Here is a 14,845-nt window from a genome sequence, read left to right as displayed (position 1 = left end):
AAATGCAGTTTCCATTCAAAAGCTTTTCAAAACAAATGTGTTAAGAAACAAGAAGGAAGATTTCAATCTGCACCAAAATAATATTTATTTTGATGTGAAAAAAAGTTAAAACAGATTCAATCAAAAGTTTTATGAGTGTTTTTCCATGTTTTTTTCTCACAGTGCATGAAATGGTCAGTTAACATTTATTTTCGAACCCCATTTCCCTCCTTAAATCTATACCATTACGCTATATATTAGATGGATTCTAAACGAGTTGTTTATTGTTGTTTGTTTTACTGTTTATATTGTCATCAATGAATAATTTGAATTTTTAAAATTGGTAATTTGAATTTATCGTTCATCTATACAGATACAGATACAGATACAGATACAGATACAGATACGCAGATACAGATACAGATACAGATACAGATACAGATACAGATACAGATACAGATACAGATACAGATACAGATACAGATACAGATTCAGATACAGATACAGATACAGATATAGATACAGATACAGATACAGATACAGATACAGATACAGATACAGATACAGATGCAGATACAGATACAGATACAGATATAGATACAGATACAGATACAGATACAGATACAGATACAGATACAAGTACAGATACAGATACAGATACAGATACAGATACAGATACAGATACAGATACAGAAATGCAAACACGTCAAAAGTGCCTTGAATACGGTTTTATAAAATCGTAGAATGCTCCCCTAAGAGATCCAGGCTTCTGAAGTGACTAATGTATAACCTTGCTTAACCATTGATGTATTGCGCAGAGCGTTGAATACAACATAAAAAAATAAAATACAGACCATGACAGAATCATTAACTAACTACAAAGAAAGTGCAGTCTTTTTGAATCGGAATATTTTAAATAGTATTTTGATTGCTCATTCAAACTCTGTAAGAAAACGTGAGAGATCTTATATCTAAATAAATATTAAATAGTTAATACGAAAAATTTGAATTCAATGGGTTAAATAAAACTGGTTCTAAACCTAAGACTCAACGGACTTTTAACTAAGATACCTAAACTTTAAGATTAAGGCTCTAAAATAGTTCATAATCAACTTTATTTAAAGAGATTATAAAGACCAATCCCCCCAGCTAGGGTGCCCCTGAAAAAAATCCCACTCCTCCAAAAAGAATTTAAATCTTCACCATTCAAAAGTTTTTATCTCCTTTAAATTGTACAAAGTCTTATACGGTTCACTCTTTACAGTTTACAAGCTATTCTAGTAAATTTATTTTTATTAATACATATTCAAGCATTTTGCATACTTTATAGGGCTATACTATCTAATACAAGCTATTAACAGGGGCACACAAAGGAAGGAAAGGGGGGGGGGACAAATCTTTATTTTAAAAATTAGTTTTTTAAAACAATGGTTGCGTTTTTAAATAGAACCGTTAATATTTTTTCAAAATACCACCCCCCTTTTACCAGGCCAATTTGTTTTTTCTTCCCCAACCCCCCCCCCCCCCCAAACTATATATTATTTATAATGTGAATATCGTGAATCTGGTAAATTAAATGACGGATCCTATTCCCCCGTTGTTAAGGCTCTAAGAGGAGAACATAATTAGAAAAACTACGCAATATTTCATACTTCATTTATTAAACACCTGGGTCGGGAGGGAAAGGTGGATGAAAGGTGAAGGGGGTTCAAAAAAGAAAAAGCAAGAAAACATCCAGAAAAGAACTGAGACTGAAGGACTTGAAAGATTGGAGACAATAATAAACACAATAAAGAATCTAATGAAGACGTGTAATTCGTAAACTTGTAATTGCTGTTCTTTTTACTTTATAATATATCTATAGTCAAAATCAAAGCTACTTAGTTGGTATGCAAGTATTTGATTATTCTTATTAAAGGGACTGTACGCGTAATTTAAAGTGACCCTCCATGTAATAATGGCAATGGTACCATTTAAAGCTTTGTCTGATCAAGTATAAATAAGATAACATGATTTTAAAAACTGACTATTTTTCAATTGTGTGTTCTATACAAAAGTGACTTGTGTATTCTACACCACAGGAATGCATAAATTAATTATTAGAATTAAACACTTTTGAAACTAGAAAAATAACAATATCTTCCAAATTATTAATGATAAGATAAAGGTTTCCCAGGTACCGTTGTGAATCAGGTTAGGCATTGCCATCTTTGCATGGATGAGCACTTGAAATTACGCTTGCGCTCAAAATTATAAAAGATTTCAAATTAAAATTAAATAAACTTTTTAATGTAAAAGGATATACAGTACAGTACACAATTATAAACTGTACAAATATCTCCAGACTTATATGAAAAGCTGCATCAATTTTCGAGAGTGAACTTATAGGCAAAATTATAATGGATTTTTGTATGAAAACTTGCAATTTTTGGATCATTGTGACAATAGTGCTGTATATATAGTACATGCAGTTTGCTTTGATTTTAAAATTGCGTTTCCATTTTAATTCCCCCCCCCCTCCCCCCATGCCAACGACCACCAAAAACCAATACCTTAGCCCCCCCTCATCTCTGGTCTTTGTTTACATGTTGTGGGATGAAAGGGTTGAGTGTGAGAGCGTACTGCTATTGTTTACATGTATTGTTTACATGTATTGTTTACCAAGCATCAAACTAATATCATATTTCTCAATATATTTACAAAATAAACAAAGAAAATATATAATGTATTATATCTATAGATTGGGTGGGAGAAAAGAAAGGAAATTTTATATCAAAAAAATGTAAAAAATAGCAATAAAAAATCAAAAATATTTTTTGTGTTGTATTTTTTCATAAAAAAATGAAGGCGAGGGTGATTTTTAAGTTTAGAATGGTTCTTTGTTTTCTCTTCTTTGTGTTATCCTGCCTGGTGAATGAATCATATATCTATCATAAACATAATATGGACCAAGGCTGTAATGCAAGGAAAGTTAATTGCAATTGCGTATACTCTGCGTACATATTGAAACCAGTTCTCTCTGGGCGGAATTTGTAAACAAGAATAGATGCATCGTGTTCTTTTAGTATTCGATTAAATTTTGATAATTCACATAATAGTTTCCTATGACAAGAATATTTAATTTTTTAGGTGAAAGATGGATTCCATGCCAGGCTTCGAGCTCCGTCTTGTGTTTACATTACCGCCCAGAGACAGTACACTGCAGTACAAAAGATGCGTACACCTCTGAAATAAATTTCCTTGCATTACAACCTTGATATGGACTAACCAGGGCGAGTTGCGTTCGATTTCTTTAATTTGAATGCAATCGCATTTTTTGTCTATAATTCAAAAATTTTAAACTTACGGAGTGGACTTATTTCACCTTTTGATCTAAATAAAGAGAAAAACTTCAAAGAGAATTTTTTTTATATTTTTGCGGAATTTTTGATCGAAAGTCACGCGGTTATTAGCGAAGTGAATAATGAAATATGGCCCAAAGTCAGAAATTTTGATCTCCATCTTGTGTAGATTAATTTAATCCTCATCGGTATTTTGTGGTGGTGAACCCTGAAAACTAGAGGGATCACGGATCTTTCCTAAAATTAAAAGTGCTCAAATTAAATATCGAGAACAAGCGCTCAAGATAAACAAAAACATCATAGAATTCCGCCGTAGATTTGTTTGAATAATCTCAGCTAAGATTTAAAAAAACTCAGAAATAAAAACCACGGAATGCACCTATATATACAAAGTAGTAATCTCTGTGTGTATGTCCGATCATAGCTAATGAACTTCTTAACCAATTCACCTCAAAGCTTTGTTCCCAAGCAAGTCTGATGTAGATTTTTACATTTAAAACGTATAACTCAAAAAGAAAGTACGTATGTAATAAAAATATGAAAAATCTACAATAGTACTGATGGTGTTTTCCTTGGATCTGTGGATCTATAAAGAGGTTTGAAGTAAATTTGAAAACAGGAACACTAATGTCCGGTATTTCAAGTATTTTCCTTTTATTTCCTTAATTTAAAAGTTGGCACTTTTCGTCTCGAAGTGTTCTGGGGTTGAATCCCCCCCCCCCTCCTGAAAAACTAGTTTCTGGTTTCTCCTGTATTTACTGAAAATTTCCCCTTAAACTATTCCCCCTGGGCGCCGACTAGAAAATCCCCCACCTTGGAATTGTAAAAAATCCGGGAACCACAATTTTAGGCAATAAAGGGAGATTGTGTGTGTATTGATGCGAGGATTTAGAAGATTTGTAGGTTTAGGGGGCACAGGGGGGCACACTAGTACACATGATTTGTAGGTTTAGGGGGCACAGAGGGGAAAACTAGTACACATGATTTCNTTTACATGATTTGTTGGTGGCATGTTCTATGTCGATAAAAATTTAAGTGACATTTCATTTATATAAGTAACAATGAGGAAGATATTTTTGTTTTCCAGTTTAAAAGGAAATTGATTAAGGTTTTTTTTATTTTCAGAAAACCTAAAATATTTTCATTCATTTCATTCCAAATGGAGTGTCACTTGAAATTCCATTAACAGTCCCTTTAAACAAAAAGAATTCTTATTACAGTTGTTTCCTAATGGAAAATGTATCCGGGAAGCCTAAAGGGTATCCTAGAACTCTATTTTACCTCAATTGTGTATTCATGGTCAGGATATGGGGGATAGCTGGGGGATTTTGACCAGTTTTATAGCTGGGGATATAGTTTTATCCTATATATATACAGTATACACACACACACACACTCATACACAGACGGGAGAACAAATGTATATTTTAACAATATTAGGAAATACCCCGGTACTTAAAAAGTGTGGTTTGACTTTTTATGTATTTTTATAAGGTTCAAATTACAACTATTCAATAAACCCAAAATTGTCTAAATATGCAATACTAGGCTTTTAGGGCGCTTCGCGCCCATCTTCTATTTAAATTGTGAACATGTTCTTTTTGTTTACATTTTAAAACAAAGAAGAAAAAAATTTTGCTGTTAAAAAAAAAATTCGCGGATTTTCAAGAATTTAAATTTTTTTACAAAATTAAAAACCTTTAAAACACTTTAAAATTTTTTTATCATTCATAAATCTTCACATGATGTCCCACAAAAAATTAGGGCCCGATCGGTTCAGCCGTTTTGACGTCTATTGGATACAAACAAACAGACTGACAAGCTAAATTTATATATAGATCTCTGCTCTTTGTGCTTTATGTTACCCCCCTGCAACTATAAACTTGTTTCTTTCTTTAACAATCAGTAAATAAGCCATTGAAAGAATGTATTGAGGCAGAAGACTTATTTTTAACCTTGAAATCGTAATTTTTTAAAGAGTTTTAAGTCGTCTTTTCAGTCTCATCCTTTTGTGGGTAACCCTGTAAATGATCTAACAAAATACCTTCGATATATATACTTTGCTTGTCTGTCTGTTTGTTTGTACCCAATGAACGTCAAAACGGCTCAACCGATCAGGCCCAACTTTTGTGTGGGACCTCACATGACCCCAGGGAGGGTTATGGATAAACAAAATTTCAAAAATTTGTCTCCAACAAAATTCGATTTTCGTTAAATTTTGAAAATCCAAGAAGTTTTTCTTTAAATTCGCAAACTTTTTTGTTACTGTTTTACTAGGTATACAAAGAGAAAATGTTCTCAATTGAAGTAGAAGACGGGCCCTGAAAGCCTAGTTTATACAAAAAATATAATTTTGGTTTGTGTATGTGTATAATGTATGTCGGCAGCTCTTTATTTAGTATTTTCATTATTTTGCAGGAAAATTAGGGTTTTTTACCCTTCAGGGGCAACCCAGTGCTACCGTTCTTCAGGGGCAACCCAGTTCTACCGTTCTTCAGGGGCAACCCAGTGCGAACGTTTTCAAATCTATTCATACACTTTATTTTCAATGAACAACTAAACGTTTTTAATTATTATGGTCCTTCCAAACTGATTGATAGGAACTGAATGTTACGACTTAAGAACTTTAATTTCCGGTCCAGTATGAGAAAAGTAAATTTAAATGGTTGCTTATTGATTGAAAATTTTCATTCTTTTCATTAGCGTTATAAAAAAAAAGAAGCTGAGATAAAATTTACTTTAATTTGAATTCAATTTTTAATGAAGAATTATGACTTATTGAGACTCATCTTGTAAAAGACTAGATATGACTTAAAAAAGTCAATTTCTTAAAAAAATTATACTTAAATCTAGAATCTCTGTAAGCCTGGAAATAAAAACTTTGGAAAAAAAGTCCGAATTTTCTCAAGTCCTTGGAAAAAATGTCACTGGAACTAAAGTCCTGTGTTTTGGATTCCTGGGACTTTTTTTCCTAATATAGTATGGGGGCTGCCAATAAAGTCTCAGGAAATAAGATCTCAGGAAAAAAAGTCCTGAAGAAAATAAATCCGAGGAAAAGAAAAACCTAGAATTGTGAATCATTCAGCATTTTCACTTGTTAGAGGACTTTTTTGTATAAAATCATACTGGAGCCAGAAAAAAGTCCTAGAAAATAAAGTCTCGAATTGGTAGGACTTTATTTCCGGAGAAATTTTAGGATTTTTTTTCCCGGAAACTTTTTTTCCAATGACTTTTTTGGCGGTTACCACCTATCCCCCGGCCTCCTCCTGCACTCAAAAATAGATTTGAAAAACAGATAATACCCTGATTATTGCCGGTTATAAATATACAATTAAGAATAAAAAAGTGTCGCGTTTTTGACAGAAACTCTGGGTTGTCTTGCTGGCAGGATATTACTATGGTGGACACTGGACGGCCCAAAATTCCCACAATTTATCATCGAATTCGTGCCCTAAGGGACTGAGCAGAAAACTTTTGTGTGTTTCTAATTGCAAATGAAATAGGTGAGTGATCCCTTTAAAATTATTCACTTTCGGAAAAAAAATGGATCTCATACAATGCTTTCAATGGTACCATTGTAAATCGGATATTGCCATTTTTGGATATAGAGAGTGGCTTGAAATTTAATTCCGTATTTATTCGCAGATTTCTTCAAATGTTGTCTTCACAGTTAAAATAAAATAAAACCTCCCACAAGCGACCCTAGCTAAAAGAATTTGCATAAACCTGCGAGATTTGAAAATTTTATACTTTTTTAATGAAGAATATATTTGTTACATGTTTAGTCACTGTTATTTAAGAATTGTAAAAAAAAAACCGTTTCTTCTGCTGACTGAACCAACAGGTGAAATATAACAAACGACTTTACGCTCTTATTTAAAAACTGTTCACTGTAAAGATGTCTCATTGATATCAAATGAACCTAAAAGTTTTTCTCTACAATACTGCACTTTCAACTCAACTACCATGTCTAGCCGGTCTCTCCCTTTAATTTTTAAGGATACTTTTAGAAATCGGGTCTACATATTGGCATTGAGGGTCGCTTGAAATGGCGCGCACACCGTACAGTCCCTTTAAACCATTTTTAAGGAAAATGTTGTTTGATGTGTTTAATGTTGGTTGAACCGGATGATATTAGTATTCCTGGAGGAGCTAGTTAAAGATCCCCTTCCATTGAATTAATGGGACTAATCAAACTCTCAAGTTCTCTCATTAGCCATCATCCAAAATATTCATTCTTGCCAACACCAGGGTTGTTCAAATACAAGATGGGTTAGGGATGTTCGGAGGTTCACCAGGGTTGTTCAAATACAAGATGGGTTAGGGATGTTCCAAGGTTCATCATTATACACGACCACTACAGTAGGACCCACAAAATTGTGGACTAATTAAATGGCATTTGAGCATGGTCTATGAGTACTTCATGAAGTATCATTGAAGCAATAGTGCTACAGAAGCTTAAAAAATCAACTTATTAAGTGAAACTAGCTATGTGCCCGGCGTTGATGGCGGAATTTTTTTAAATCGAAAAAAAATTCTATTTAAAAAATTCTAAATTTTGGTATCCTTTGTTACCTCCCGGGATACTTAAAGGGAGTGTTCGCGAAAAATGAAAGGTGGTATAGGCTTAATGCGATAAAAAAGCGCTTTTGATCGCTACTAATCTTACTTCTATCTGTTGCGTCTATAAGGAGAAAATTGTTAAAGACGTCTCATACCGAATAACTTAGCGGCCATACAAATTGAGAAAATTGCAACATACTACTTAGACCGTAAAAAATCAATTTAATTTCAAACAAATCATTTAGATATTACAACCTATAGTCATCAATTATCTTTCGCCGCATTTGTGTATAGTTTATATTTTTCGCGAACACTCCCTTTAAGGGTTCCCTCAAAAAATGTCAACCCATTCGGTCCAACTGACATATAAATATATATTTATATATGAAGAGCTTTATTATATAGATGGTCTGTGTCCAATGTGCATGTAATTGAACCCTGCGTAATTTAGTAACTTGCGTCTAAAAGTCGTCTTCCCATTCCACAGTGTTATGGGTCCCACTGTAACAAAAAATCAGTATTTAAAGATCTTTTTACAGATTTTATTTGCATCTTCTTCTGTATACGTATATTTTCTGTTTGTGTGTATTTTTGAGGTTTTTATACAAAACCACGTGGATTTAACGGTTCTGTCAATATTTCAGAAAACTGTGACTTTCGATCACAATTTGACCCCTTTTACATAACTTTATAGAATTTGATTTCAAATATTTTTTTGTTGCCATATACATTTTGAATGAAAAAGTATAAAACACACAAATCTGTAAGTCTAAAGACTGTTGAGTTATAGACGAAAACACGTTTGATTTCAAATAAAAGAAACCGAAAGCTTCTCTCTCTCGTTAGTTCGGGGTGAAACCGTGACTTAAATAAAAAAATTACTTTTGCCCTCTTGGGGAACTTAGCATGTATAGCTTATCCCAAGAACAGCTGTTTAGGCTAAGGAGGCTATTTTCTGCTGATGGACACGGGTGAGGCCACCAAAAAAATTGGGCAACTTTACAACCTAAATACTGACCGACGGGCAATGGATAATTATTTACTTTTATATAAATATATTTTTGTTATGTTTGCTATATTGCAAGCCGCCCTTCTCCCCCTACCCCCGATTTACGTAAAAGTTCGTTAATTAGATCGACCCCCACCACCACTTTATAACGTACATCTAAACAGTTTCTTTTTAATTTTTGTGACAGAAACAATTTCAAGGAATAATAATTGTCTTAAAACATTTGTTTTTGAAAAGTGAATATTTTCAAATTACCTTTTTTTCCATAATCTGAGTTCGTTTCCCTTATAATAATCTTTTTTGTTTGTTTATTTTCTTGTGCATTATTAACAATTTTTTTCATTTTTTTTTGTATCGATTTTGATGGTTATTATATCGTTATAACTGATGAGGGCCAGACCGAAATATATTTTCAATAAATGTGGAACTACTTTTTTTACTCTACAGAGGATTAGTCCATCACCATCATCGAATTTTGAATATGTTGGTTATAGTTTGCTAGATTATATCTAACTAGGCTTCTAGGGCTCTTCGCGTTCCTTTTCCTGAAAATAATTTGAGCTTTTAACTGTTGCTCTGAAAGTCTGCCATTTAAATCATGTTCAAATTTTGACGGATTTTTTTTGATTGACGCATTTAAAAAAGAATCAAACTATTTTTAAGGAATTTTGTCTCTAATTTTTTTTTGTTCCACAAAATGTGGGCCCGATTGGCTCAGCCGTTTTGGCGTTTATTGGATACAAACGGACAGACACGCAAAAAGACAAGCAGAAGATACAAACCAATTGAGCCCATGCATTTTTTGGGACATTACCTGACCCTAGCGTCAATTTTGGGACATTTCCTGACCCTAGGGCCCTAGCGTCAATTTCGGCCGTAAAGGTTGAAATTTTATTTTAACTTCTTTTAACTTTAATAATTTATTTTTGGATAAGGGTTGTGGACACAAGCTCACGCATACAAATAAAAACGAAATATCAATAAATCTGTTTCCAGTTTGTTATCAAAGTCTTTCTATTATTTTGTTCTGCTTAAGATTAGTTCAAAGTCATACACCCCAACGTTTTGTGTTGCGCCATTGTCTTAAAAACTTGACTATGGGTAACCCTGTAAACCATAGTGAACACTTATTTTACGCGCTGGCAGTTATTTTAACTTCTAATTTGGGAAATTTCACCCATAAGGCAGGAAAATCTGTGTAAAGGTATCTAAATATCTATCCATTGCTTTATCTTAAAATCTACCTATTTATCTATCTATCTGCATACCCCGAACAGTATATTGGAAAGAATTAAAGAATGAAAGAATGTAGGATTGGGTATAAGAACTGGTGCAATACCCCTATACCAGATTCTAAGAGTAATATAAGTGTTTAAGAAGCACCTATAGAGATAAATAATTGGATTTCTGAATAGTATGAATTTCCATGCAATTTTAGGAATACTGGGATTTTAGGGCGCTTCGCGTCCATCTTCTTTTTTAATTTGTGAACTCTTTGTAAACATTGTAAAACAAACGAAAAAAATTTCGCGGATTAAAAAAAAATTCGTGGATTTTTGAAATTTTCGATAATCGAATTTTTTTAAGAGGCAAATTTTCAAAAATTCGATTCTCATAAACCTTTCCTGGGGTCACGCGAGATACCACAAAAAATGTGGGCCCGATCGGTTCAGCCGTTTTGACGTTTATTAGCTACAAGCAGACAAACAAACGGACAGACAAGCAAAGTATATATATATAGATGACATGCTATATAACTAGTATCTTTTATTTAAATTGTTTTCCATTTCGACCAGCCATTAACCTTTCCTTGAATCATGTGAGTTGCCACAACAAAAATTGGGCCCAATTGGTTTAGTTGTTTGTTGGATGCAAACAAACCATAGTAATCTTCGGATCATTTCTGACTTTTAAGCAGCTAATTCAAACTGTATAGAAATACAGACCATAAAAGGCAATACAGGACAGTACAGCCAATGAATCCGCCTCTTCTAGGGAGATTCTATATCTAGTGAAACGGACTGACAATTGTCACTGTGACTTGACATCTGCAAATGGGTTGAAATTTTAAACTACCTGCATTTCATTTTCAGAGATGATGAAAAACAAGGCTTGGTGTGATTAGATTATCTCTTAGCTCTTCTCTGTGTGTATATCTATACTCCTAGATCAGGTTCCAGACCTAATTTTAGTTCTAGGATCTATCAGTGGTTTCTACCATACCAGGAGGACAACAAATATTCCTAAAACTTTTTTTGAAAAATACCCCCCCCCCCCTTCTTATACTACTAACAGGTATAGCTAGGAGGGAATGTATAAACCTTTTCTTATTATCTATTAACTAAAAAGGATGATTTCCAAGAAATAAAAAAAGGATTTTTTCCCCCTTATTTTATTACTTTCATAATCATGGCTGCATCACTAAATGGAATAGTATTAATTAATGAAAAAAATGGAAGCATAGATGCAAGAATTGCCCATCAAAGAACATGACGTCAATGATGATCAAATTAAAATGTTTAGAAATAACTAACACACAAATAATTTAGTCTTGTGCTTCATAAATGGTCTTTTAAAATGATTTAGCATAGACAAAATCAGGTTTACAGGTGTAGGAATTCATGATGTAAAAAAACTATTTCCTTGCAGTCGTCTTTTAAATCTCTTCCGTTGCGGTTCACCTTGTATAAATATAAAGATAGAAAGTGTAGGTTTTCTAAAAGAATTTCTAGTAATTTGTTCCCGGTATGAATATTGATAGAGATAGAATCTAGGGAATTTGCATTGAAATTGGAGGATCTAGGGACACAAATAGATAGATAGATAGATAGAAACACAGATAGATATATAGATAGATAGATAGAAACACAGATAGATAGATAGATAGATAGAAACACAGATATATAAATGAACAGACATATACATAGATAGATGAATAGATATAAAGGTAGCTAGATGGATGAACAGATAGATAGATAGATGGATAGATAGATAGATAGATGGATTGATAAATAAACAGATAGATAGATAGAAAGATGAACAGATATATGAACACATAGGCAGATAGATAGACAGATGAATAGATAGATATATAGATAAATAAACAGATAGGCAGATAGATAGATAAATAGATTGATAGATGGATAGATAGATGGATAGATAGATAAATGAAAAGATGAATAGATGGAAAGATAAATGAATACATAAACAGAAAAATAGATAATTTGTCATAAATATCGGTTTACAGGATATTCTGTAAACCTGCAGTACGTTGTACATTACTCTATTCTTTAACAAATACAGCAAACCCCATATTTATTAACCTGAATATATTGAGCATGAGCTACGTAATATGATTAAAACATGTATTGTAATGAGATTAGCTACGATTATATCTATCCGTGTTAATCTTTTAAATATGTACATTCAATTTAAACTACGCTGTAAACATGTGTTGAGATAGCTTAACTACGGTATATCTATCCTGGCTAATCTTTTAAATATATAACATGATTGTCTTAATCATGAAATATAGATGACGACGTAAGAATTGTAATTACTACGTCTATTAACTTTAACTTGTAACATATAAACCTCAAATACAGTTAGTCAGAATTAGAACTCTGCTTTGATTACAGTGTTGAGTAATTGTACCCTTGTCGAAACATACGGGTTGAGATCATACCATAGTATATTGTAGAGATCAATAAAGGGCTTGTTTGATAGCAATGCTTGTGTCTCTGTGTGACATGTAGAGCCTTGATTACGGGTCTATTTGATAGCTACACTTGTGTCACTGTGTGGCATTTAGAGTCTCTGTAATAGCTTGTTTAATAGCTATACTTTTGTCCCTGCAGTGTGGCATTTAGAGCCTAAGTAATATCCTGAGTAAAAGGTACGCTTTTGTTCCTGAGTGGCATTAGAGCCTGAGTAATAACTTGTTTAATAGCTATACTTGTGTCCCTGTGTGGAATTTAGAGCCTGAGTAAAAGATACCGAGATCTTGCCCAGAGGTAGTGGCGTTGATAGTTCACGGGATTGTAGCCTGGTGAATTTTGTCCTTGGATAGCGGACACGTTGTACCTGGACTGATTCAGTTTGGGACGAAGTTTTAAGAGTATGGCATTTACTACTAGTAATAGAAACATTAAAATATAGAGATGTGGTTTTACTTAGTCGACTATGCTACATTACTGGTACAACTTTGTGACCTCGTAGATCCTCAAGTTTAGATTTTACACGACTTTGTGACCTTGTAGCTCCTCTAGTTTTGATTTTACACGACTTTGTGACCTTGTAGCTCTTCTAGTTTTGATTTTATACGACTTTGTGACCTTGTAGCTCCTCAAGTTTAGATTTTACACGACTTTGTGACCTTGTAGCTCCTCTAGTTTTGATTTTACACGACTTTGTGACCTTGTAGCTCCTCTAGTTTTGATTTTACACGACTTTGTGACCTTGTAGCTCCTCTAGTTTTGATTTTACACGACTTTGTGACCTCGTAGTTCCTCTAGTTTTGATTTTATGCACAAGTAAGTCTACGTTGTCGTAGTTTAACTACTTCACTTGCTATTATTAAATCTAAATGCAGACAAAGACAGTTAATTATCAATTCAGCGCAAGCAACTTCTGTATCTTGTATCAGAGCTCTAACAGTTTCGACTGACAAATACAAAATACAGATACAGACTGCGAAATACTTAGTACACATACATACAGATACAGAATTAGAATTAATAAATACAGATACAGATACACACTGAGAAATATTAAACACAGATGCATGATACAAATACTAAATACGGATACTGACTTTGAAATACTAGATACAGATAGGTTACTAAATAAAAATAATGACTTTGACTTGTTTTTTTTCTGTACCCTTTAAAATAAAAGATGGCAAAAAAACTTTAAATGAAGGAAGGAGTCGGGTGGTGGAAAAACCCCCCCCTATTCTTACTACCCCTGAACTAATTAGTAGAAGTGAGAATAACATTAATGGGGTTTATGTCAATACTAGATAATTTCAGGAATAGATTAGTGGAAGAAGGGGGGGGGGGGGAGTAATTAATCATATCACAGATGGAGAATTATAGAAACATCAAAGATAAAGGGATAGTTCACAGATAATGGTACTACACAGATGAGAGATATGTCATATTTAATGATTGTATTGATTCTATAGTTAGTTGAACTCGTCGAACCAACCCAGATTGGAAACAAACGATGGAGACCACTTTTCAGTTTATATATTTCGAAATTCTACATGATGTCCTGTCCTCACCAGTACTTAAACCAAAAAATGTCAAATAAAACAGAATAATTTAAAGAAAAAACGTCTATGAAAATTATAACAGTTAAAATTTTACCTACAGGTTGGGAAGACACTGGTCAACTGATTAGATTTGAAAACAATGTGAATCGATATTGATTCTAATAGTACAGTGATACGCAAAAAGAATGATACTTTAACTTAGCAGAAATAATAAATGATCAACCGTTGCATAGTAAAAAGGTAAAAAAACAAACATTTTATTTACTTGAGTCTTGTCCGTTCAGTTAGGGATTAAATAGTTATTTAAAAGACTTCCGAGATTTTACAACTGAATTCTATTTAAGTTTGCCAGAAATATTGCAATATTTTTACACAATGCGAAATTTAGACCCTGCCAAAAATTAAAGGAAAAACAACCAGACCAATGCACATCCCGCCTGACCGGCCAGGTAATCTCTACAAACAACGAAGGCAAATTTCCAATTTTTTAGGAGAAATGATAAAATCAAAATTCCATCAGGAACTAAAAACTTTTAAAAATACCTTAAATTATTTAATTATACTAATACAGAAACGGCAAACAGGGGTAAAAACAAGAGATGAGACCTGAATGTCGACCTAAAGCTAAATATAACGATCTAAGGGTTTCATTTTTTTCCCTTTAGTTAAATCTTTAAA

The sequence above is a fragment of the Eurytemora carolleeae genome, unplaced genomic scaffold (assembly GCF_000591075.1).
Source record: "Eurytemora carolleeae unplaced genomic scaffold, Eaff_2.0 scaffold541, whole genome shotgun sequence".
Classification (NCBI taxonomy): domain Eukaryota; kingdom Metazoa; phylum Arthropoda; class Copepoda; order Calanoida; family Temoridae; genus Eurytemora; species Eurytemora carolleeae.
This window is presented reverse-complemented; position numbering follows the sequence as displayed.